General features: G+C 44.6%; 1 protein-coding gene across 5 annotated transcripts in view; it reads right to left on the reverse strand.

The window, feature by feature from the left end:
* IRF2 (interferon regulatory factor 2) overlaps positions 1-22,371 on the reverse strand; it is a 160,479-nt gene that overhangs the window by 63,707 nt on the left and 74,401 nt on the right. Inside the window, exon 1 of one of the 5 annotated variants that reach the window (XM_030191507.1) lies at positions 2,425-2,443. The exons of 3 other annotated variants lie outside the window; for them this stretch is intronic. The gene's annotated coding sequence lies outside the window, so the exon portion shown is untranslated. Of the gene's footprint in view, positions 1-570; positions 610-2,424; positions 2,444-22,371 lie in introns of those variants that run through there. One more of the 5 variants, XM_030191505.1, reaches the window with a different exon arrangement.

Raw genomic sequence — 22,371 nt, forward strand, 5'->3', positions numbered from 1 at the left:
GGTGCTCTTCAGCTTGAAAAAAAGACAGCTAAGGGGAGATATGATAGAGATCTATAAAATGGATCTATAAAGTGGAGTGGAAAGGGTAGACGTGAATCGCTTGTTTACTCTTTCCAAAAATACTAGGACTGGGGGCACGCAATGAAGCTACAAAGTAGTAAATTTAAAACGAATCGGAGGAAATATTTCTTCATTCAATGTGTAATTAAACTCTGGAATTCATTGCCAGAGAATGTAGTAAAAGCAGTTAGCTTAGCGGGGTTTAAAACAGGTTTGGAAAGCTTCCTAAAAGAAAAGCCCATAAGCCATTATTAAAATGGGCTTGGGAAAATCCACTGCTTATTTCTTGGATAAGCAGCATAAAATGTATTGTACTGTTTTGGGCTCTTGCCAGGTACTTGCAACCTGGATTGGCCACTGTTGGAAACAGGATGCTGGGCTTGATGGACCTTCGGTCTGTCCCAGTATGGCAATATTTATGTACTTATGTGTTGACATAGTACGGCATAGTATGCTAAATTACAGTGTATTGTTTGAACATTTTTACTGCAGTAATTGTCTGTTACTTACGTTTGAGTTATTCTTGCTGTACATTGCCTTGAATGAATTCCTTCAAAAAGGCTGTAAATAAATCCTAATAAATAAAATAAAATAAAAAATTCACATAACCATATGTTCTGCACTGTACAACTGGAGTGTTCTGCATGCAGTTCCTGCTCCAGCCCTGCAGTATCGTACTCACTCCGATGCACATGCAGCACCCACCAGTTTGTACACAACAATCTGTAGGAGTCGTGATGGACAGTCTATTTCTTTTCAATGTCTGTTTTTTGCCTCCATTCTTTTTCAGTAAACGTTTTAAATATTTGACAACCATCTGAACATACTATAGCAGGACAATGTCAGCTAGAATACATGTGGTAAACATTTTCATGTACGCTTTCTAACTCCACTTTCCTTAAGTTAATCCCCTTATCTACTAACTCCTGTTACTCTGTCTTATCTGTCTATATGTTCCACCTCTGCTTACACCCTGTGCTGTCAAGATATTTTAATGTATACTGTGCTGACATTGTAAGTTGCACACTATGCCATACTATGTACTGTTATTTGAATATCTTTATTGCAGTAACTTGCTTATTGTCTATATCCAAGTTGTGGTTACACTTGGCACTACATGGCATTTTTGTGTGGAAAGAATCCTGTTTCCGTGCTATTGGATTGACTCTATTTATTCAAGTCTGCAGCAGAGCTGTCTTTTTGCCAAGACAAGGCTGTTTTCCCTTCACCGGATGGTTTGTCACCTTGGAACAAATTACATCATTAGACCTCTAATGCAGGCATTTTATGCCGAAACATGGACAGTGTCGGGTCTGATCAATAAACTGAAGTTGAGATGCCCCCTATCCTGAAGGCTTCTTGTGCTTTTTTTTGACTATTTGTTTTAGCTTCTGTGCTTTTGGATTACCTCTCCTTTGTACTTTATATTCTATACCCAGGTTATACTTTTGTATGCCACCTTGGGTGAATCTCTTCAAAAAAGCAATAAATCCTAATAAATAGACTAACAAACTAAACCATATTTTCCACCTAACAGACCTAGGTACAAAAGATCATTTGAAAGAGTTTCACTGTCTGATTGCTGGTTGCAAACATTTCCTCAGATACAAACTTAGGGCTTCATTTACTAATGTGCATTAACAAGTTAACGTACCTTAACATCACACAGCAAATACCTTCAATGGAGTCTAAAGGGGCTTGTGTTATGCGGAGGGGCACCCAAACGGCAAAATAAAAGTTTATCAAAAAACATCTAAGAACTAAATTAAACTTTTGCAGTATTCGAAAATACAAAAAATAAACGTTTTGCAAAAGGACATACTAAATCGTCATAGATGTTCAGTGATAAACGTTTCTGGAAATCGAAAATACACTACAAAAAACGTCCATCGGCAGTACTGGGCCCCATGTTGAGAAAATGTCCGTGGTAACAGCAGGACGTTCCCTTCAGATGCCAAAAGCCCATATATACCTCTGCATGTGGAGGAACGTCCTTCAGAGTGCCTAGATACATCTCTTAGAAGGGAACCAAATTATTCTGTAGCAGTCACATATTAAACATCATCACCACCACCTGTCCCCACATGTCTCCATGAGGGACAGTGTGTGGAGCCTCATTGATACCACTTCCATATGTAGTCCAGGTTCTCAGAGTCACCCTGAGAAGGTAAGTGTGCAGCACTGCCCTCAGGTATCATAGCACCACTCATGTGCAAGCACCATACGTAGGCAGGGTTACATGCCCTGAGGTCTCTTTGTTGTTGCAATACATGTTGCTTTTTCATTAGAAAGAAAACAATACATAGCTGAAATCAGAATGTACAGAATATCCAACAACAAGAATTATGCCCTCCCCTCACTAACCGTGCAAAGGTAAAATGAGGGGCTGCATATATCTGCACCCCTTCCTCCCATCCTGGCCCATGCCTACATACTGATGGAAACGTTGGCAGCAGCTCCCTAAAGTACATTGAGATGCCCAAAAGCAAACCTGCTTTACCCCACTGCCCATCCCCACGTCCCAGAAATAGTGTGCACGCTCCACAGAACAGTCATCATGCCATCCTCTGGCCCCATGGCCACCTCAACTCACACTGCACCTGTACCTGTGTAATGTACACCCAACCCTCGCAGTCCCCCCCCCCCCAATCTGCCTGTTGCCATCTGTCAAAGCCTATGAGAGGATAAACACAAAGGACAGTGGCGTAGCAAGGGGGGGGGGCGGGAGGGGCGGTCCACCCCAGGTGTCAGCTCAGGGGGGGGTGCTCCCTGCCAGCTCCCCCCCTTCGGCGAATCGACACCCCCCCTCCGACCAGCTCCCGCACCCTACCTTTAAAAAGAATATCGGGAGGCGAGGCGCCCTGCCCTGCACGTAAAAGAAATGTGGACCATCGGGTCTTCCCTCGCTCTATCTGTCCCGCCCTCCGCTGACGCAACTTCCTATTTCCGCAAGGGCGGGAAAGACAGCGAGAGAAGGCCCGACGGTCCACATTTCTTTTACATGCAGGGCAGGGCGCCTCGCCTCCCGATATTCTTTTTAAAGGTAGGGTGCGGGAGCTGGTCGGGGGGAGGTGGGTGTCATCGTGCTGCACCGGCGAACCGCCCCGCCCCGGGTGGCAGCCCCCCCTGCTACGCCACTGACAAAGGAATCCTGTTTAGAAGTGGGGGAGGCACATTTTGGTCTGCCACCCCGAAGCTGCCTCGCAGCCCTGCCGCTCACCACCTATTGCCACAGCAAATACCTTGGCTGGTGGGGGTCCCCAACCCCCGCCAGTTGAAGCCTTGTCCAGTACCGGTCTCCAGCGCTGCTGCATTGCCTGCCCTGCTCTGTCTTCCCTTCATGTCCTGCACACTCCTTTTAGTGAAATTGAGCATGCTCAGTTTCACTAAAAGGAGCGTGTTGGACGTGAGGGGAAAGACAGAGCAGAGTAGGAAATGCGGCGGTGCTGGACAAGGCTTCAGCTGGCAAGGGTTGGGGACCCCCATCAGCAAAACCAGGGGCCCTGAGGAAATTTGGGGGGCCCAGGCCCCCATTGCCCCATGTAGCTATGCCACTGAATTGAACTATGTAGCTATCTGTCTCCCTGGGAGTTAACTATCTGGCCCTTCTCCAATACTGCCACCAGATATCTGGTCTGTGGTAAAGCTGGGGGTTAATGAAGCTGCATGGTCCCCTGGCGGACACCTGGTGTGCTGGTCCTCTAAGCTGGAGGTTGGAACCTGGGTCCCAACACAGATGTCCCTTGTCAATGTCAAAGATCCCAGGTATATAGTTGCCCTGCCAGGCTCAGTTAGGGGGCTACACTTCGCCTACTCTAAGCATTTCCCTGCCCGTTTCTGACAGCTTGCAGCAGGAGACCAGCCCCATAACCCCCCTTCACCCTGCAGCCCCACACCCTTCGGACATACTGCATAGAGCTGCTCAACTAATCTACAATCTGTAGATAGGCAATATGACAAAACAAAGTTCTGTACAGAAATCACCAGACTCATAGTTTCTGCTTTAGCAGAGACTGATATATCAGGAGATGCAAATTACAACAGAAGGAGCCTGCACATTTCAGTTTCAGTTACCTCAGAAAGCTCAGTTTCATTTTGGCTTTTCAAGTTCACATGTGATACTAATGATAAAAATGAAGATTTGGGACTCTTCTCTATCAAATGGTTTTGCATGAACTTGTCTACATACTGGTGACAGAATATATCATGCCAAGGTAAATTAGATTTTTAAATCAAAATTGATAAAAAATCAATAGCCAGGAAGGTTCTGCACTGGTAAAAAGGAAACTGTAAAAGGACTATCTGCTTGTTTTGTTTTACTAAAATAACAACAGTATTCTTCTTCAAATATAAGAACCATGAGGCCTTTCCCTATGAGCTTTTACTCTGCATGAAAAGCATGGTGTTCACCTGTAGCAGTCATCCTAACCCTTCAGTTCAGCTTCCAGATGTGAGTGGCAGCCTAACGAACAGCAAGAAGCAGACAAGAGTAATCACAACCGGTATCAGGGCCACAGGCAGGCAGTGTAGACAGGGACTAGTCAAGGTCAGAAACAAGAGGAAGCCACAAGGTCAGGAACACCAACAGGCAGCATAGCAAGGCCAAGACTGGGAGCTCAACTGCTGAAACAGAACTAGTTCTAAGCAGAGGTTTTTAATATAGCACAAGTGCCTGGTAGCTCTCATCTGACTGGAGAGATCAGTGGCACAGGTACAGGAGATCCTGCTCAAAGTAACTGGGAAACGGGACTAAAGAACCACAGTTCCGAGAAAAAAGATAGAGCACATACAAAGTGCCGAGGAATAGAGTCTGGGCCCTTGGACATAACAGCATTCTCCCTCCTCTCTTAGAAGCAACCTTCAGGTGATCCTATGGTCCAAATATTTAGGCCTAGACCTCTGTGGGAAAGTACAAGAATGTGCTGGATTAATATCCAAAGCCGGCAACAAACATGTTATTTTAAACATCATCTATGGTGTTAAAAATAAAATATGTGTATTCAGCATAACTATCTAGGCAGTGGCATATAATAACCCAGTGTACCTGAATGTAATTCACCTTGAGCTACTACTGAAAAAAGTGTGAGCAAATCCAAATAAATAAATAAATATATATATACTCATCACTGGGAGCTACACATATAGGAGCAGTGGCGTAGCCAGATCTGAATTTTTGGGTGGGCCCAGAGCTAATATGGGTGGGCACTATGTATATAGGTGTGAGTAGTGTTTCGTGGGATACTACAAAATAGCCCTGCATCAACATAAACCACATACATACTTAAAAGGAAAAAATGATAAATATTTATTTTATTTTATTTTAATTTATTGCATTTGTATCCCACCTCTTTGCAGGCTCAATGTGGCTTACAATTCATCATGGATACTGGAAGTAGAAGAGAATATACATTTGGTTTACAGAGGGTTAAGTGTTACATGGTGGTGAAATACATAATAGTATTGAAGCAGCAGATATTATAAGACAATACTGGAAATTTTAGAGGTTATGAAGTTACTCATGTTGATCTTTGTGATATATCTTGTCGAAGAGATAGGTTTTCAGTAGTTTTCGGAAATTGGTCAGTTCATAAGTCGTTTTCAGGTTCCGTGGCAACGCGTTCCATAGCTGCATGCTCGAATAGGAAAAGGTAGATGCATGCATCAATTTGTATTTCAGACCTTTACACTTGGGAGGATGAAGATTAAGGAAAGTGCGAGAGGATTTTTTTGCGTTCCTTGGTGGTAATTCTATTAGGTCTGACATGTAGGCAGGAGCGTTACCATGGATTATTTTATGGACTAGGGTGCAGAGTTTGAATGTAATGCGTTCTTTTAGTGGAAGCCAGTGTAGTTTTTCTCGTAGGGGTTTTGCGCTTTCATATTTTGATGAGCCGAATATTAGTCTGGCTGCCGTGTTCTGGGCCGTTGAGTTTTTTAAGTATTTGCTCTTTGCAACCGTCGTAGAGTGAGTTACAGTAGTCCAGATGACTGAGTACCAATGATTGTACCAGATTGCGGAAGACAGTCCTTGGGAAAAATGCTCTAACTCTTTTTAGTTTCCACATTGAATGAAACATCTTTTTAGTTATATTTTTCGCATGATACTCAAGTGTTAGGTGTCGATCAATGGGTGACTCCAAGAATTTTTAGGGTGTTCGAAACTGGTAGATTTAGTTTCGGTGTGTTAATAGTAGTAAATTTATTCTTATTGTATTGTGAGGTGAGTACTAGACATTGGGTTTTCTCTGCATTCAGTTTAAACTGAAATGCATCTGCCCAGGAGTTCATGATGTGCATGCTTTGCGTGATTTCATTGGAGATTTCTCTTAGATCCTGTTTGAATGGGATGAAGATCGTTACGTCATCAGCGTATATATATATGGGTTTAGGTTCTGATTTGATAGTAGTTTGGCCAAGGGTGTCATCATTAGGTTGAATATAGTTGGTGAAAGGGGGGATCCCTGTGGAACTTCGCATTCAGGTGTCCATGTAACTGATGTGGTCGAATTTGATGTCACTTGATATGAGCATGAGGTTATGAACCCCTTGAACCAATTGAGAACATTACCTCCGATTCTGAAGTATTTGAGGATGTGTAGTAAAATTCCATGGTCAACCATGTCAAATGCGCTTGACGTGTCGAATTGTAGCAGTAGAATATTATTGCCGTTTGCTATCAGTTGTTTGAGTTTGGTCATGAGCGTGACTAGTACGGTTTCGGTGCTGTGATTAGAGCGAAATCCTGATTGGGAGTTGTGTAAAATTGAGAACTTGTCTAGATAATCCGTAAGTTGATTGGTTACCAAGCCTTCTGTTATTTTGGTAATTAAGGGAATGGATGCTACTGGTCTGTAGTTCGTTAGTTCATTAGCATTTTTCTTTGCATCCTTGGGTATAGGGGTGAGTAAAATATTACCTTTCTCTCTTGGGAAGAGTCCGTTTTGTAGCATAAAGTTCACGTGGCTTGTTAGGTCCGTTATAAATTGTTGAGGGGCCGACTTCATGAGGTTGTTTGGGCATATGTCTAATTTGCAGTGAGATTTGGCGAATCTTTTAAGTGTTTGTGAGATGAGAACTTCCGGTAGAATTGTGAATTCGGTCCAGATCCTGTCAACTGGATAGATAGTTACATTATCCCATATCTTAAACTTGACCAGATATATGTCTACTATAATGGCAAACATCTCAACACATGTGACAGGATCCTGCAATATAATTACAGCAATGGCATATATCCTTCAAACTTTGCTCTAAAACAAATGTAAACGCCTGATTAAGCAAAACAGGTAAATACCTTACATTTTTCAAAAATGTTAATCTTTGTCCATTCTTCAACACATCAAAAAAAAAAAACGCATGAAGCAAAGCCCCCGATTTCTCACTGATGAGAAGAAAAATCCTACTGTCAACATCAAAAATTTTTTTCCCATCTGCTGTGGAATCTGTAGCATAAAGAATATAGCTAGAATGTTTCCTTTTACAGCTTTCCATAGGGAAAATGTATTGAAATTCTGGTAGCACCTAATCCCGTCGAAGAGCAGAGGAGCAGAGCACGTTGACAGCAGTGGTTCGTCGAAGCACTACAGCGGCTGTTTTGCTTAATCAGGCGTTTACATTTGTTTTAGAGCAAAGTTTGAAGGATATATGCCATTGCTGTAATTATATTGCAGGATCCTGTCACATGTGTTGAGATGTTTGCCATTATAGTAGACATACATCTGGTCAAGTTTAAGATATGGGATAATGTAACTATATTTATCATTTTTTCCTTTTAAGTATGTATGTAGTTTATGTTGATGCAGGGCTATTTTGTAGTATCCCACGAAACACTACTCACACCTATATACATAGTGCCCACCCATATTAGCTCTGGGCCCACCCAAAAATTCAGATCTGGCTACGCCACTGGTCAGCACTCCTACAAAATGATTCAAATATTCTGAAGACTGACCTTGCAAAATTTTAGGAACCGTGCAGGCCATCTTAAATATAATTTGGCCCTGAACTGGCAGCCACTGAAGTTGTATTAACAAAAGAGGAGCTTGATCATATCTTGATTTAGAATAAAAATCATCCCGACTGCAGTATTTTGCAGGAGGTGAAGCCTCTGATACATTAAACTAATCCAGCTAGGAAAATATCAGTGTCTACACTAACAAGGCAAAGAGATCTTTGATAAGTAGTAGTAGTAGTAGAAGATCTTAAAATAAAATACAAATGGATAGATCTTAGCTGTTTTCAGTTTATAAAAATACTTTCCTTGAAAAGATTAACCATAGATAGAGAAGTGTCTAACATTATTCGCAGGTTTTCTCCACTGGCACGGAATTAAAGCAGGTATGATATTTAAAGAGTTACTAAACCAGAGTGTCTTACAAGGTCTTTTATTAAAGATTAGTGCATGTTATCTGTAGGCAGATGTAAAAGTCCCCTTTAGTTTGATTTGAATTCAACTGTAACGAATGGGCAGACATCTGCTCATTTTACCCTACCAATGCAGTTTTTATTTAATCCTAAAGGAAGTTTCATCTAAATCCTGAAGTACTGGAAATAAAACAAATAGAATAATAGAATAAAGATGCTCATCCTTTTCTAATAATAAAGTACACAAGGAGCTCATATAAACACTAAACAAAAAGCGCGAAAGCGGGTAACCTTGGATAATTCTACAAGGGGTGCCAGACAAAAAAGATTCCCCATTCTTAGTTACATGGAATCATCTATTTATCAAAAAAAAAAATCACTAAGTGGGTAGCAGGGATCCAAGATGGCTGCCTGGCCTGATACTCCGAGCTCTGCTTCCTTGCTTTGCTTTCGCTTTACTGCGGTTTTGATGCGTAAGTGACGGGGGAAGGCTGCTACGCACTCCTCACAGCAGCAGAGTGGTTCCTCAAAGCCTTGGGCCATGGAAAAATTTGTGCAGAGGCTTGGGTCTCAGACGATGTTGAAGAACGCTGAGAGCCCACTAGAGGATCTTTTGGCAAGCGGGGGTTGTGCTGGTTCCTCCAGGGCTACAAGTCACCCTCAGCCCTGATACTAGGCCGTTGCCCCCTCAGTCTCCGTTTGTTGTCTCTCCTGCATGGTCTCAACTGGTGCCTTGCACAGCAAGTAGCAATGGCGCCAAACAGCGAGAGAGGAAATTTACATGGAGAGGCACGAGAATAAGCATTGGGAAGTTTGGTCTATCTAGCAGATGTGACACAGCTCCCTGAAGCTCCCCCCGTTTTCTATTTCTGTTGATGGCTCTCTCATTCTCCCTGTCTCCTCAGCTCGAAACCTTGGGGTCATCTTTGACTCTTCTCTCTCCTTCTCTGCTCATATCCAGCAGATCGCCAAAACCTGTTGCTGCTTTCTTTACAACATCCGTAAAATCCACCCCTTTCTTTCCGAGCACTCTACTAAAACCCTCATCCACACCCTTGTCACCTCTCGTTTAGACTACTGCAATCTACTTCTTGCTGGCCTCCCACTTAGTCACCTCTCCTCTCTCCAATCGGTTCAAAACTCTGCTGCCCGTCTCGTCTTCCGCCAGGGTCGCTTTACTCATACTACCCCTCTCCTCAAGTCGCTTCACTGGCTCCATATCCGTTTTCGCATCCTGTTCAAACTTCTTCTACTAACTTATAAATGTACTCACTCTGCTGCTCCCCAGTATCTCTCCACACTAGTCCTTCCCTACACCCCTTCCCGTGCACTCCGCTCCATGGATAAATCCTTCTTATCTGTTCCCTTCTCCACTACTGCCAACTCCAGACTTCGCGCCTTCTGTCTCGCTGCACCCTACGCCTGGAATAAACTTCCTGAGCCCCTACGTCTTGCCCCATCCTTGGCCACCTTTAAATCTAGACTGAAAGCCCACCTCTTTAACATTGCTTTTGACTCGTAACCACTTGTAACCACTCGCCTCCACCTACCCACCTCTCCTCCTTCCTGTACACATTAATTGATTTGATTACTTTATTTTTTGTCTATTAGATTGTAAGCTCTTTAAGCAGGGACTGTCTTTCTTCTATGTTTGTGCAGCGCTGCGTACGCCTTGTAGCGCTACAGAAATGCTAAATAGTAGTAGTAGTAGTAGTAGTAGTAGTAGTAGGTGGGTGAGCAGTCTGTATTTGAATGTGATTCTTTGGAGCCTGAAGAAAAACCTACTTTTTCCTTATTTTTAACTTGAGTGCCTCTGAAGTTACTTGAGACTTAATATGGTGGAGCTTGGTAAAATGATGATACAACAGAACAATACCTTATAACAGAGAGTGATAAAATTGGAATGTCAAATAGATAAAGACCGGGCAGATAATCAAAACCTAGGAAAGAGGATTGCTGATAATGAAAAGAACATTAAAGATTTTAAAGCAGCTCAGGCAGCTTTTATTGTAGATATAACCTGATTTATGTAGGAGAAATGGAGAATTATGCAAGAAGTGATAATTTACGGTTTTTGAACTTTCCGTGTTGTATCTTAGTATCACCAAGAGAGATGTTAAAGAAGTACATAAAGAAGATAAGTTTCCACCATTTGCTCAGGTTTATTATCTACCTGTGTCAAAATCCTCTGTGTCAAAATCCTCAGAGAAGAAATCAGATGGCCCACAAAATACTGAAGCCCATTTGGATGTATCTGCTATACTGGAGACATTAGATAGTGAGACTTTTGTAAGTTGTACTTTAATTGCTGCTGCGGCTTTAATGCCGGATAAGGGCTGATTGCGGAATTTATTTTTCAAGCATAGAGATGAACTTTTCATGGGTAGAAAATTTAAACTTTCCCCGATGTCTCACAGGAAACCTAGAGATGCAAGAGGCAATTTCTGTTGTTGAAACCTTGAGTGACCCATTTGAGAGTCACTTTCTTCCTAAAGTATCCTTGCAAATGTATTGTCCAATATCAAGCTTGTAAATAGGGGGGAGGGGGTTACCCATTACAGTTCACTGCTTTCTTGGCAACTAAACAGGTCGCTGTTTTGCCTCTCACTGTTAGTGAGGGGATTTAAGATTTCCCGTTTAGTTTAATTTGTGTCTTAGACCATCAGGTCTATTTTTCTTGTGTTTATTGTATTTCTTGTTTAATTACCTCCGTATTTAGAGTCTTGGATTCTGTAGATTGTGGACTTTAGTAAGTACATGCTTGTATGTTTAATAATGTTCTTTCTTCTTTTGAAGTATGCATATTACTTTCTGTACAAGTGGTTATGGCTTGGTTTATGATGTAAAATCTTATAAATAAATAAAATCACTAAGCAGAGTAGCAGCATAATGGTTAGTGCAGCGGCCTAAGAACCTGGGGAACCGGGATCAATTCCCACTGCAGCTCCTTTTGACTTTGTGCAAGTCGCTTAGGGGCCCTTTTACTAAGACGTGTAGGTGCCTACGTAGTACAACATGCATCAAATTAGAACTACCGCCCAGCTACCGCATGTCGCAGGCGGTAATTCTAATTTCTACGCATGTCGCGTGGCAAAAAATTATTTCTATTTTCTACCACATGGCGCTAACCGGGTGGTAATTGGCAGTGTACGCATGCTGACGATTATCGTTCGGTTAACATGTGGGACCTTACCGCTAAGTCAATGGGTGGCAGTAAGGTCTCAGGCCCAAAATGGACGCACGCTGATTTTTATTTTGCCGCACGTCCATTTTTGGCAAAAAAAAAAAAGAGGGCCTTTTTTGCAGGCGCACTGAATAATGAACCTGCTTGTGTCCAATACACGCGTCTACAGTAGCGCAGGCCATTTTTCAGCACACCTTAGTAAAAGGGCCCCTTAACCCTCCATTGCCCCAGGTACAAATAACTACCTGTATATACTATGTAAACCACTTTACATATTGATTGTAACCACAGAAAGACGGTATATCAAATCCCATCCTCCTTTCCCCCTTTATTAAGATGCAGTAAAAACAGGTCTTAGTACATCCTTACATGGGTTTTACCCCCGCACTAAGGTCCTTTTTACCATTGCTGTAAAAGCCCCGATTTTCTATTTTTGCCATTAGTGTATGGCCATTTTAAAAAATTACACAGGAGCCCTTACTACCTCCTATTTTATAGGCAGTATGGGCTCCTGCATAATCCTTGCGCTAATCAGTTAGAACGTGGTAATGTAGTGCTAACTGGCTAATGTAGGGATGCCCACTGTCCACACCTGATACGCCTTCTTAAAAAAAATACAAACAATTATTTAACATACGGTTAGCGTTCACACATTCCTACACTACTGTGTTACACTGTAGCATGTCCTGAGGTAGTCCATTTTTTGAAGTGAGGAACACTTTAATGCCTAATACAGCTTAGTAAAAGGGCCCCTAAATCAATTATAAACTATAGAAATTCCAAGCTCATCCAAGTTTAAGCCATGATCTACGATATCCAAGTCAGCTGAGATATCAGGTTGTAAAACTAGCACCTGGCAACCCTGTCCAGATGTTAACTCTGTCTTAACATCTACACAGGAAAGGGGATAAGTAGAGTTGGAACATACAGATAGATAAGACAGCCTAACAGGAGTTTAGATAGAAGATACAGGGTGACTACCTTAAGGATAAATTGCACAGCTTTGCTATACCAATATACTTATTTATGCTACCAATACATTGTAAAAGATATATTTCCGTAATGTAGGAAATATATTACCACTGTTACAAAGATACAAAAAGTCTTAGGGCCCCAAAATGGATGTTCGCCAATTTTCATTTTGCCGCATGTCCATTTTCAGCAAAAAAAAAAAAAAAAGGCCTTTTTTGCAGTGTGCTGAAAAATGAACCTGTGCACGTCCAATACACGCGTCCACACCAGTGCAGGCCACTTTTCAGCACACCTTAATAAAAGGACCCTAAGCTAAAAGCAATTTCAAAAATGTATAGACAGATTGTGTAAGGTGGATTACAACTGCAACCACTTCTATAAGCAAATATAACAGAGAATTAAAACATAACAAATGTATAATTTCTAAAAGGAAAATGCTTACTACATCTGGCCAATTGTATGTTGGCTTCATACAACCTTTTGAACTTTATGAGAAACTTCATAGACTGAAACTTGGAGCCCAAACAAGGCTTTTTTATGCAAAATATGACCTTTCTCCTAAACTTTCTTGCTCAGTGGAGGAGTGGCCTAGTGGTTAGGGTGGTGGACTTTGGTCCTGGGGAATTGAGTTTGATTCCCACTTCAGGCACAGGCAGCTCCTTGTGACTCTGGGCAGGTCACTTAACCCTCCATTGCCCCAGGTACAAATAAGTACCTGTATACAATATGTAAGCCGCATTGAGCCTGCCATGAGTGGGAAAGCGCGGGGTACAAATGTAACAAAAATAAATAAAAATAAAAGCGATAACCTTCATAAAGGTTTCACAATCACCTCTTAACTAACAATTGTTCAGAAGGGATTCATTATCAACAGTGTAAAGGTTAAGGTGAAAAGCGTGTGGTCTTTCCACTAGTGAAAGCTTATGTGAGCACATCAGAGATGGCTAAAGATCTCAGAATAGTGATGTGAAAAATTCTGGACTTTTTCTACGCTTTTTGAACTTTTTTTTTTTGTATGATTCACACATTTTTAAAATGTATGTTACAATAGATGCCAATGACATATTAGATAAGATTTATGATTTCAAGCTTTGAATTTATTTCAATGTAAAACACCACATTAAGGTGATAATTTTCAAACTATCACAATAGTGAAAGTATGAATGTACTTTCACTGTGAGAATGCTGCCAGATTTTCAAAGCAAAAAATGCACAGTACTTTTGCTTTGAAGACTATCTCGGGAAAACTACAAGCACATAATTACCTTACACCTGCTATTTGAGGCACATCATTTTCAAAAGTATGAATGCAAGAAAGCAAACAGAATGTTAGGTATTATTAGGAAAGGAATGGAAAACAAAAATGAGAATCATATAATGTATTTGTATCGCACCATGGTGTGACTGCACCTCAAATACTGTGTGCAATTCTAGTCACCGCATCTCAAAAAAGATATGCTGGAATTAGAAAAGACACAGAAAGGCGACAAAAATGATAAAACGGATGGAACGACTTCCCTATGAGGAAAGGCTAAAGCAGCTAGGGCTCTTCAGGTTGGAGAAGAGATGGATGAGGGAAGATATGATAGAGGTCTCTAAAATAATGAGTGGAGTGGAATGGGTAGACGTCAATCACTTGTTTACTCTTTCCAAAAATACTAGGGACTAGGGGGAACACAATGAAACTACTAAATAGTAAATTTAAAACAAATCAGAAAAAACATTTCTTCACTCAATGTGTAATCAAACTCTGGAATTTCTTGTCAGAGAACGTGGTAAAAGCAGTTAGCTAAGCAGGGTTTTAAAAAGATTTGGATAATTTCCTAAAAGAAAAGTCCATAAGCCATTATTAAGATGGACTTGGGAAAATTCACTGCTCATTTCTAAGATAAGAAGCATAAAATCTGTTTTACTGTTCTGGGATCTTGCCAGGTACTTGTGACCTGGATTGGCCACTGTTGGACACAGGATACTGGGCTTGATCGACCTTCGGTCTGTCCTAGTATGGTAATGCTTATATGTTATGTTATGGGAAAATTAGGTTCTTACCTTGGTAATTTTCTTTCCTTTAGTCATAGCAGATGAAGCCATTACGTATGGGTTATGTCCATCAACCAGCAGGGGAGATAGAGAGCACTCAAACTTTCACAGTGCCCTCTTGGCCAGCTAGCTCCACTGCCTCTTCAGTATTTGAAGCTTCCAAAGCAGTATGGCAAACCGCAATGGGAATCACAAGAGCTTTCCTCACAGCGAACGATGGCCCATCACAAGGGCATGAACTCATAAAGGAGGGAATGCACATCCTCCTGGAGGGAATAAACTAATCCTCCTTATTGTATAAGTGGAGGGGAACACACGCGCCTCCTGGAGGGAATCACACATCCTCCCAACACACTGGAGGGAATGAACTCATCCTCCTATTTATAGAACTGGAGGGGAACACACGCGCCTCCTGGAGGGAATCACACATCCTCCCAACACACTGGAGGGAATGAACACATCCTCCTAAATTTAAACTGAACATGAATCCTGAAGATTGTTTTCCAACTTTCTCCCAAGGAAGGAACTTCAGGAAATTAGAACAGAACCTGAAAAACAGATTCACAGCATACAGACAATCATACAGGGAGGGCTCATGGCTTCATCTGCTATGACTAAAGGAAAGAAAATTACCAAGGTAAGAACCTAATTTTCCCTTCCTTGTCATCAAGCAGATGAAGCCATTACGAATGGGATGTAACAAAGCAATCCCTAGATAGGGTGGGAACAAGCCACACCACGCGCTAGCACTTGTGCACCAAAACGCGCATCCCTCCTGGCAGCCACATCCAGCCTGTAATGTCGGGCAAAGGAGAGCTTAGAAGCCCATGTTGCTGCACTGCATATCTCTTGAAGAGAGAGTGCTCCAGTTTCAGCCCAAGAGGAAGAAATCGCTCTAGTAGAATGCGCCTTAAAGGCTACAGGCGGAACCCTGCCGGCCAGCATATAAGCTGAAAAGATAGTTTCTTTGAGACAGCGGACAATAGTGGCTTTAGACACTGGAGACCCTCTGCGAGAACCGGATAGCAAAACAAACAGATGATCAGAAGTCCTGAAAGAGTTAGTAACTCGCAGATACTGCAGCAGAGTCCTGCGCACATCCAAAAGGTGCAGCTGCCCAAAAGATTCTGGAAACTCTTCCTCTGAAAAAGAGGGCAAGAAAATAGGCTGGTTTAGGTGAAAGGCTGAAACCACCTTAGGCATAAAGGAAGGTACGGTCCGAACCGTGACTCCGGACTCTGAAAATTGCAGAAATGGGTCTCTACAGGACAGCGCCTGGAGCTCTGACACCCGTCTCGCCGAGGTAATGGCCACCAGAAAAACGGCCTTCAGTATCAAATCTTTCTCCGATGCTCGCCGAAGCGGCTCAAAAGGAGATGCCTGCAGGGTTTTCAAAACTAGCCCCAGGTTCCAAGCTGGACAGGGTGCTCGCACTGGAGGTTGGAGCCAAAGCACCCCTCTAAGAAACCGTGCCACATCTGGGTGAGCAGCCAAAGACACGCCTTCCACCTTACCACGAAGGGAGGCCAACGCTGCCACCTGCACCCGCAGGGAATTATAGGCCAAGCCTTTTTGTACACCTTCCTGCAAAAAGTCCAGAATCGGCGAGACAGGAGCCCGCATTGGAGCAATGGCTCTGGAAGCACACCAAGACTCAAACAGGCACCAAATCCTGGCATAAGCCACGGAAGTGGACCGCTTGCGGGCTTGCAGGAGAGTGGAAATAACTTTATTGGAATAACCTTTATCCCTCAATTGCGCCCTCTCAATAGCCATGCCGTAAGACCAAAGCGGCCGGCGTCCTCCATGGCTACCGGTCCAGTACCAGAGGTAACGGCAGAGGAGCCTCCAGGAGCATCTGTCGGAGGTCTGCATACCAAGGTCTCCTTGGCCAATCCGGGGCGATGAGGACCACTTGGAGAAGAGACGGCTGAGGGGAGATATGATAGAAGTGTATAAAATAATGAGTGGAATGGATCGGGTGGATGTGAAGCGACAGTTCACGCTATCCAAAAATACTAGGACTAGAGGGCATGAGTTGAAGCTACAGTGTGGTAAATTTAAAACGAATCGGAGAAAATTTTTTTTCACCCAACGTGTAATTAGACTCTGGAATTCGTTGCCGGAGAACGTGGTACGGGCGGTTAGCTTGACGGAGTTTAAAAAGGGGTTAGATAGATTCCTAAAGGACAAGTCCATAGACCGCTATTAAATGGACTTGGAAAAATTCCGCATTTTTAGGTATAACTTGTCTGGAATGTTTTTACGTTTGGGGAGCGTGCCAGGTGCCCTTGACCTGGATTGGCCACTGTCGGTGACAGGATGCTGGGCTAGATGGACCTTTGGTCTTTCCCAGTATGGCACTACTTATGTACTTATGTACTTATGTACTTCTCCTGGGTGCAGCCGAATCCGCAAGAGCAGGCGCCCTATCAAGGGCCATGGGGGAAACACATAAAGTAGACCCGGAGGCCAGGGTTGAGCCAAGGCATTCAACCCCGCCGAGCGAGGATGTCTCCATCTGCTGAAGAAGCACGAGACTTTGGTATTGGCACTTGTCGCCATTAGATCCATCACGGGCTTGCCCCATTTGGCACAGATCTGCAGGAATACTTCGTCTGCCAGATTCCATTCTGCTGGATCGATCTGATGCCTGCTCAGATAATCGGCCTGCACATTGCTCTGACCTGCAATATGAGCTGCCGACAGACACTGAAGATGCAGCTCGGCCCAGTGGCAAATCAGTTCGGCCTGCGCGGCTAGTGCTCTGCACCGTGTTCCGCCTTGTCGATTCATATAGGCCACCGTTGTCATGTTGTCTGACATCACTCCGACAGCCAATCCTTCCAGGGTCACTTGAAAGGCCAGAAGCGCCTGAAACACCGCTTTCAACTCTAGGCGGTTGATGGACCACTCCGACTCCTCGGGTGTCCATAGACCCTGGGCATGCTTCCCCTTGCAATGTGCGCCCCAGCCCTTCAGGCTGGCATCTGTTACCACTAGGCACCAAACGGGGAGCGTCAGCGGCATTCCTCGCCGCAGCATGCTGTCCGAGAGCCACCACTCCATGCTAAGTCGGGCAGCAGGGAGCCAAGTAAGTCTGCATTGGTAATCCTGAGAAATAGGAGACCATCTCCGGAGTAGGGAATACTGTAGAGGTCTCAGGTGCGCTCTCGCCCAGGGTACCACTTCCATCGTGGCTGTCATCGATCCCAGCAGCTGGACAATGTCCCAAGCTCGCGGGTGGGGCATCCTCAGGAGCAGACGGACCTGATTCTGAAGCTTGCACCGCCTTAGCTCGGGTAGGAACACATAGCCCGAGACTGTGTCGAACCTGGCCCCAAAAAATTCTAGAGATTGAGAAGGGGTCAGGTGACTTTTGGCCATATTGACGACCCAGCCTAGAGATTGCAGTACTGAGACCACTCTGGCTGTAGCTTGTAAGCTCTCTGTTGCAGAGTCTGCTCTGATGAGCCAGTCGTCTAGGTACGGGTGAACCCTGATACCCTCTCACCTGAGAAAAGCAGCTACTACCACCATTACCTTCGAAAAGGTTCGGGGAGCTGTGGCGAGGCCAAAAGGCAAGGCCCTGAACTGGAAATGCTTTCCCAACATCGCAAACCTCAGAAACTTCTGGTGCGGGGGCCAAATCGGTATGTGCAAGTAAGCTTCTTTCAGGTCTAGAGACGTGAGAAACTCTCCTGCCTGTACTGCCGCAATGACGGAGCGCAGGGATTCCATGTGGAAATGCCGCACTCTCAGGGACTTGTTCACTTCTTTTAAGTCCAGAATAGGGCGAAAGGACCCACCTTTTCTCGGCACCACAAAGTAGATGGAGTATCGGCCGCAGCCTTGCTCGGCGGGAGGCACCGGGGTCACAGCCCCTAACAGAATCAGACCTTGCAAAGTCTCCTCCACCGCCGTCCGTTTGACGGCAGAACCGCATCGGGACTCCACAAACACGTCTCTTACTGGGGCGTTGAATTCTATTCTGTATCCATCTCTGATCAGGTCCAGAACCCACTGATCTGAGGAAATCTTGGCCCACTCCTCGGCAAAGAGGGAAAGCCGTCCTCCGATGACAGGCATCGAGGAGAGGGCCGGCGCACCATCATTGAGAGGGTCACCCCTGAACTCCTGGTCTTGAGCCACCGGCTGCGGAACGCTTGTCCGAGCGAAAGGAGTTCCTCTGCTGACCACGGGCACGTGAAGTGAACCCAGCAGAACGCCCCGGGCGGTACCTTCTAGCTTCACGGAAGCGAGGTCTGTACGAGGAGTGGACCGCCTGGCCCTTAGAGGAAGGCCTCTGCCTATCTTCGGGCAAGCGCTGGGGTTTTGGATCACCCAGGCCTTTCACAATTTTCTCCAACTCCTCACCAAATAGGAGAAGTCCTTGAAAAGGCAACTTCACCAACCTTTGCTTAGAGGCCATGTCCGCTGCCCAGTGTCGTAGCCACAGACGACAGCGAGCCGCCACTGCTACTGCCATTTGTTTAGCCGAAGCACTGACAAGGTCATAAAGGGCATCAGCCAGAAAGGACAAGGCCACCTCCATCCGCGGAGCCACATCCAAGAAGGGCTCCGCTCCATCTCCGGGCTGAGCCACTGCCTGTTGCAGCCAAGCTAGGCAGGCTCTAACAGCATAACAGCTGCATGCAGACGCCCGAACAGTGAGACCTGCAATTTCAAAGGACCGTTTCAATGCTGTTTCCAGCCTACGGTCTTGAACATCCTTCAGGGCAACACCTCCTTCAACAGGGAGGGTAGTTCTCTTTGTCACCGCAGTGACTAGGGCATCCACTGAAGGCATTTGAAAACGAGCCAAATGCCCCTCACGCAGAGGGTATAACTGCCCCATAGCCCTGGAAACTCTCAAAGGTCCCTCGGGGTCAGCCCACTGAGCCGAAACAAGCTCTAGGATGGAGACATGCAAAGGGAAGGCCCGAGCAGCTTTCTTGGTACTAGCCATCCTGGGATTACCCGAGGAGGCCATGCCACTGTCAGGATCTTCAATCGAGAGGGCCTGCAGGGTATCTGAAATAAGCGCTGGCAGCTCATCACGGTGGAAAATCCTCACCGCGGAGGGATCATCCAGATCCTGTGGTAAATCCGCACCTGACTCTGGTTCCTCAGACCAAGAACGTCTGTCAGAGTTCTCCGAATCCTCACACCCCGACCACGGGGGGGGGGGGGGGGGGGGGGGGGGGGAACGGTGCACCACAATCTGAAGGGGAATTAACCCTTCTGCGCTTATCTTTAGGCCAAGCATCCGGGAAAAAAGCCTCACTGGGCAGTCCCAGGCCAGAATCCATCGGGGGGGCAATCAGAGGAGCCTCAGGCGACCCCTGAGGAAGGGCTCTTTTCATCATGTATGCTTTATGCAGCAAAAGCACAAAATCCGGGGAGAAAATCTCACCCTGGGCACCCAAATCCTGTCCGGTGCTAGCCACTCCTGAAATAACCTCATCTCGAGGTGCCCCACACGGCTCAGGTCTCTCCGTGTCCACGGAGGCCGCGCCATGCGGTGTAAGCAAAATGGCGCCCGCTGCCAGCTCAGAGCGGGAAGAAACATCGCTCGCCATGCTCGGGCCGGCTCCTACGCCAGTACAGCACGATTTACAGAGCCCTGCTGCTGATTTGCGCTTGCCACAAGTGGAACAGCGCTTTACATTGTCCGCAGCCATCGCCGAAAAACGGCGGTAAAATCCAAAATGGCGGTTTCGCGCCAAAATCGCCCCGATCGCGGGCCCACCCCGGAGGAGGTGGAAAACACTCTTACCTCAAAGGATCTAGTGTACAACTACGATCCTGCTGAAAATCAGGTCAAAAACCTCTGTTCTTTTTTTTTTTTTTTTTTTAAAGCTATGAGGAAAGCAGAGGTATTGAAGACTCCGGAGGCTCAGATGAGTGGGAAAGGCAGGGAAAGGGCGAACCTATATGCCTGCATCCACTGTTGGTGGGAAAGGACAGGGAAAGCAAGGCAATATGTCCACATCCACAGAGGTATGGGTAAGGCAGGGAAAGGGCTAACCTATGTGCCTTTAAAGTGAAGCTGCTATAGCCTCCAACACCCCGGTTAACAACTGGCAAGCCAGGAACCACCTCCCGGCAGATTTTTCTGGAGCTCGAACAAGCTGCAGCCACCCTGCTAGGGGAGATAGAGAATACTGAAGAGGCAGTGGAGCTAGCTGGCCAAGAGGGCACTGTGAAAGTTTGAGTGCTCTCTATCTCCCCTGCTGGTTGATGGACATAACCCATACGTAATGGCTTCATCTGCTTGATGACAAGGAAGTTATGTTATGTTATATAAGTGCAAACCCCACCTTAACATCGCCCTTGGGAGCACTTCCTCAAACAGCAAGTAAACCTTTACGTGCATTACAGCTTGTAAGTGCATTTCTACCCAAAAATACAGCAGACAATTTTAACAGGGATGTTCATGGAAAACATTTTTTTAGTTTATTTCACACATTTTTAAATCTCTGTTGAAATGTTTGAACATGCGTTAATTAACACCACACATTAATTCAGAGATTAATGTGAAATTAAACTGCAGTGTAGGACGCCCAAATTCTGCCTTTAAAAATTTGGATGTTTTTGGCAGATAGACTTTTTTTTTTTTTTTTTTGCCATTTTGAGATATCCATCTGCTTCAAGAATGAATGCCCAAGTGGTGAACTGGATTAGAAACTGGATGACTGACAAATGACAGAGGGTAGTGATAAATGGCATTCACTGGGAAGAAAGAATAGTGAGCAGTGGAGTACCTCAGAGATCAGTACTAGGGCTGATTCTATTCAATATATTTGTGAGTAACATTGCCGAAGGGTTAGAATGAAAAGTGTGATTTTTTGTACATAATTCAAAGATTTGCCACAAAAGGGACACCCCAGAAGGAGCGGAGAACATGAAAAGTGATCTATGAAAATTAGAAGAACGGTCTAATATTTGGCAATTAAAATTTTATGCAAAGAAGCACAGAGTAATGCACTTGGGTAGTAGAACTCCAAAAGAACTGTATGCGATAAGGGAAAAGAGACTAATTTGAAAAGTTCAAAAGAGGGACCTTGGGATGATGTGGTCTGAGGAGATGAAAATGGTAACAGAATTCAAAAATGCGTGGGATAAACATAAAGGAATCCTGTTCAGAAGGAAAGGATCCTCAGAAGTTTAGCGAAGATTGGGTGGCAGTGCCGGTGGTGGGGGGCGGGGCTGGTTGTTGGGAGGCAGGGCTAATACTGGGCAGACTTCTACAGTCTGTGCCGTGAGGATGGCAGATACTAATCAAGGTCAGGTATATACAAAAGGTAGCACATATGAGTTTATCTTATTGGGCAGACTGGATGGACCGTGCAGGTCTGTCTCTGCCGTCATCTACTATGTTACTATGTTACTATGATCTCAAGGTGAGAAAACAATGTGACAAAGCAGGGACAAAGCCAGCAGGATGCTAGCCTGCACAGAGGGGCATAACCAGTAAAAGAAAGGAGGTGTTGATGCCTTTGTACAACTCATTGCTGAGGCCCCACTTGGAGTATTTTGTTCAGTTTTAGAGTCCATATCTTGCTAAGGACATCAAAAGACTTTAAGCAGTTTAGAAGATGACAAAATGGTCTGCCCTCCTCCCACTCCACGCTGACATTATTCTACATCAGCATGTGCTGTTGTAACATCAGGGATGGGCTCTGTTATTTTTATATAAAGAAAAAGCAGACATAAAAATTCAATTTTCATTTCCTAAATTTGCTTCT

This window comes from Microcaecilia unicolor, chromosome 2 (genome assembly GCF_901765095.1).
Source record: "Microcaecilia unicolor chromosome 2, aMicUni1.1, whole genome shotgun sequence".
NCBI lineage: Eukaryota > Metazoa > Chordata > Amphibia > Gymnophiona > Siphonopidae > Microcaecilia > Microcaecilia unicolor.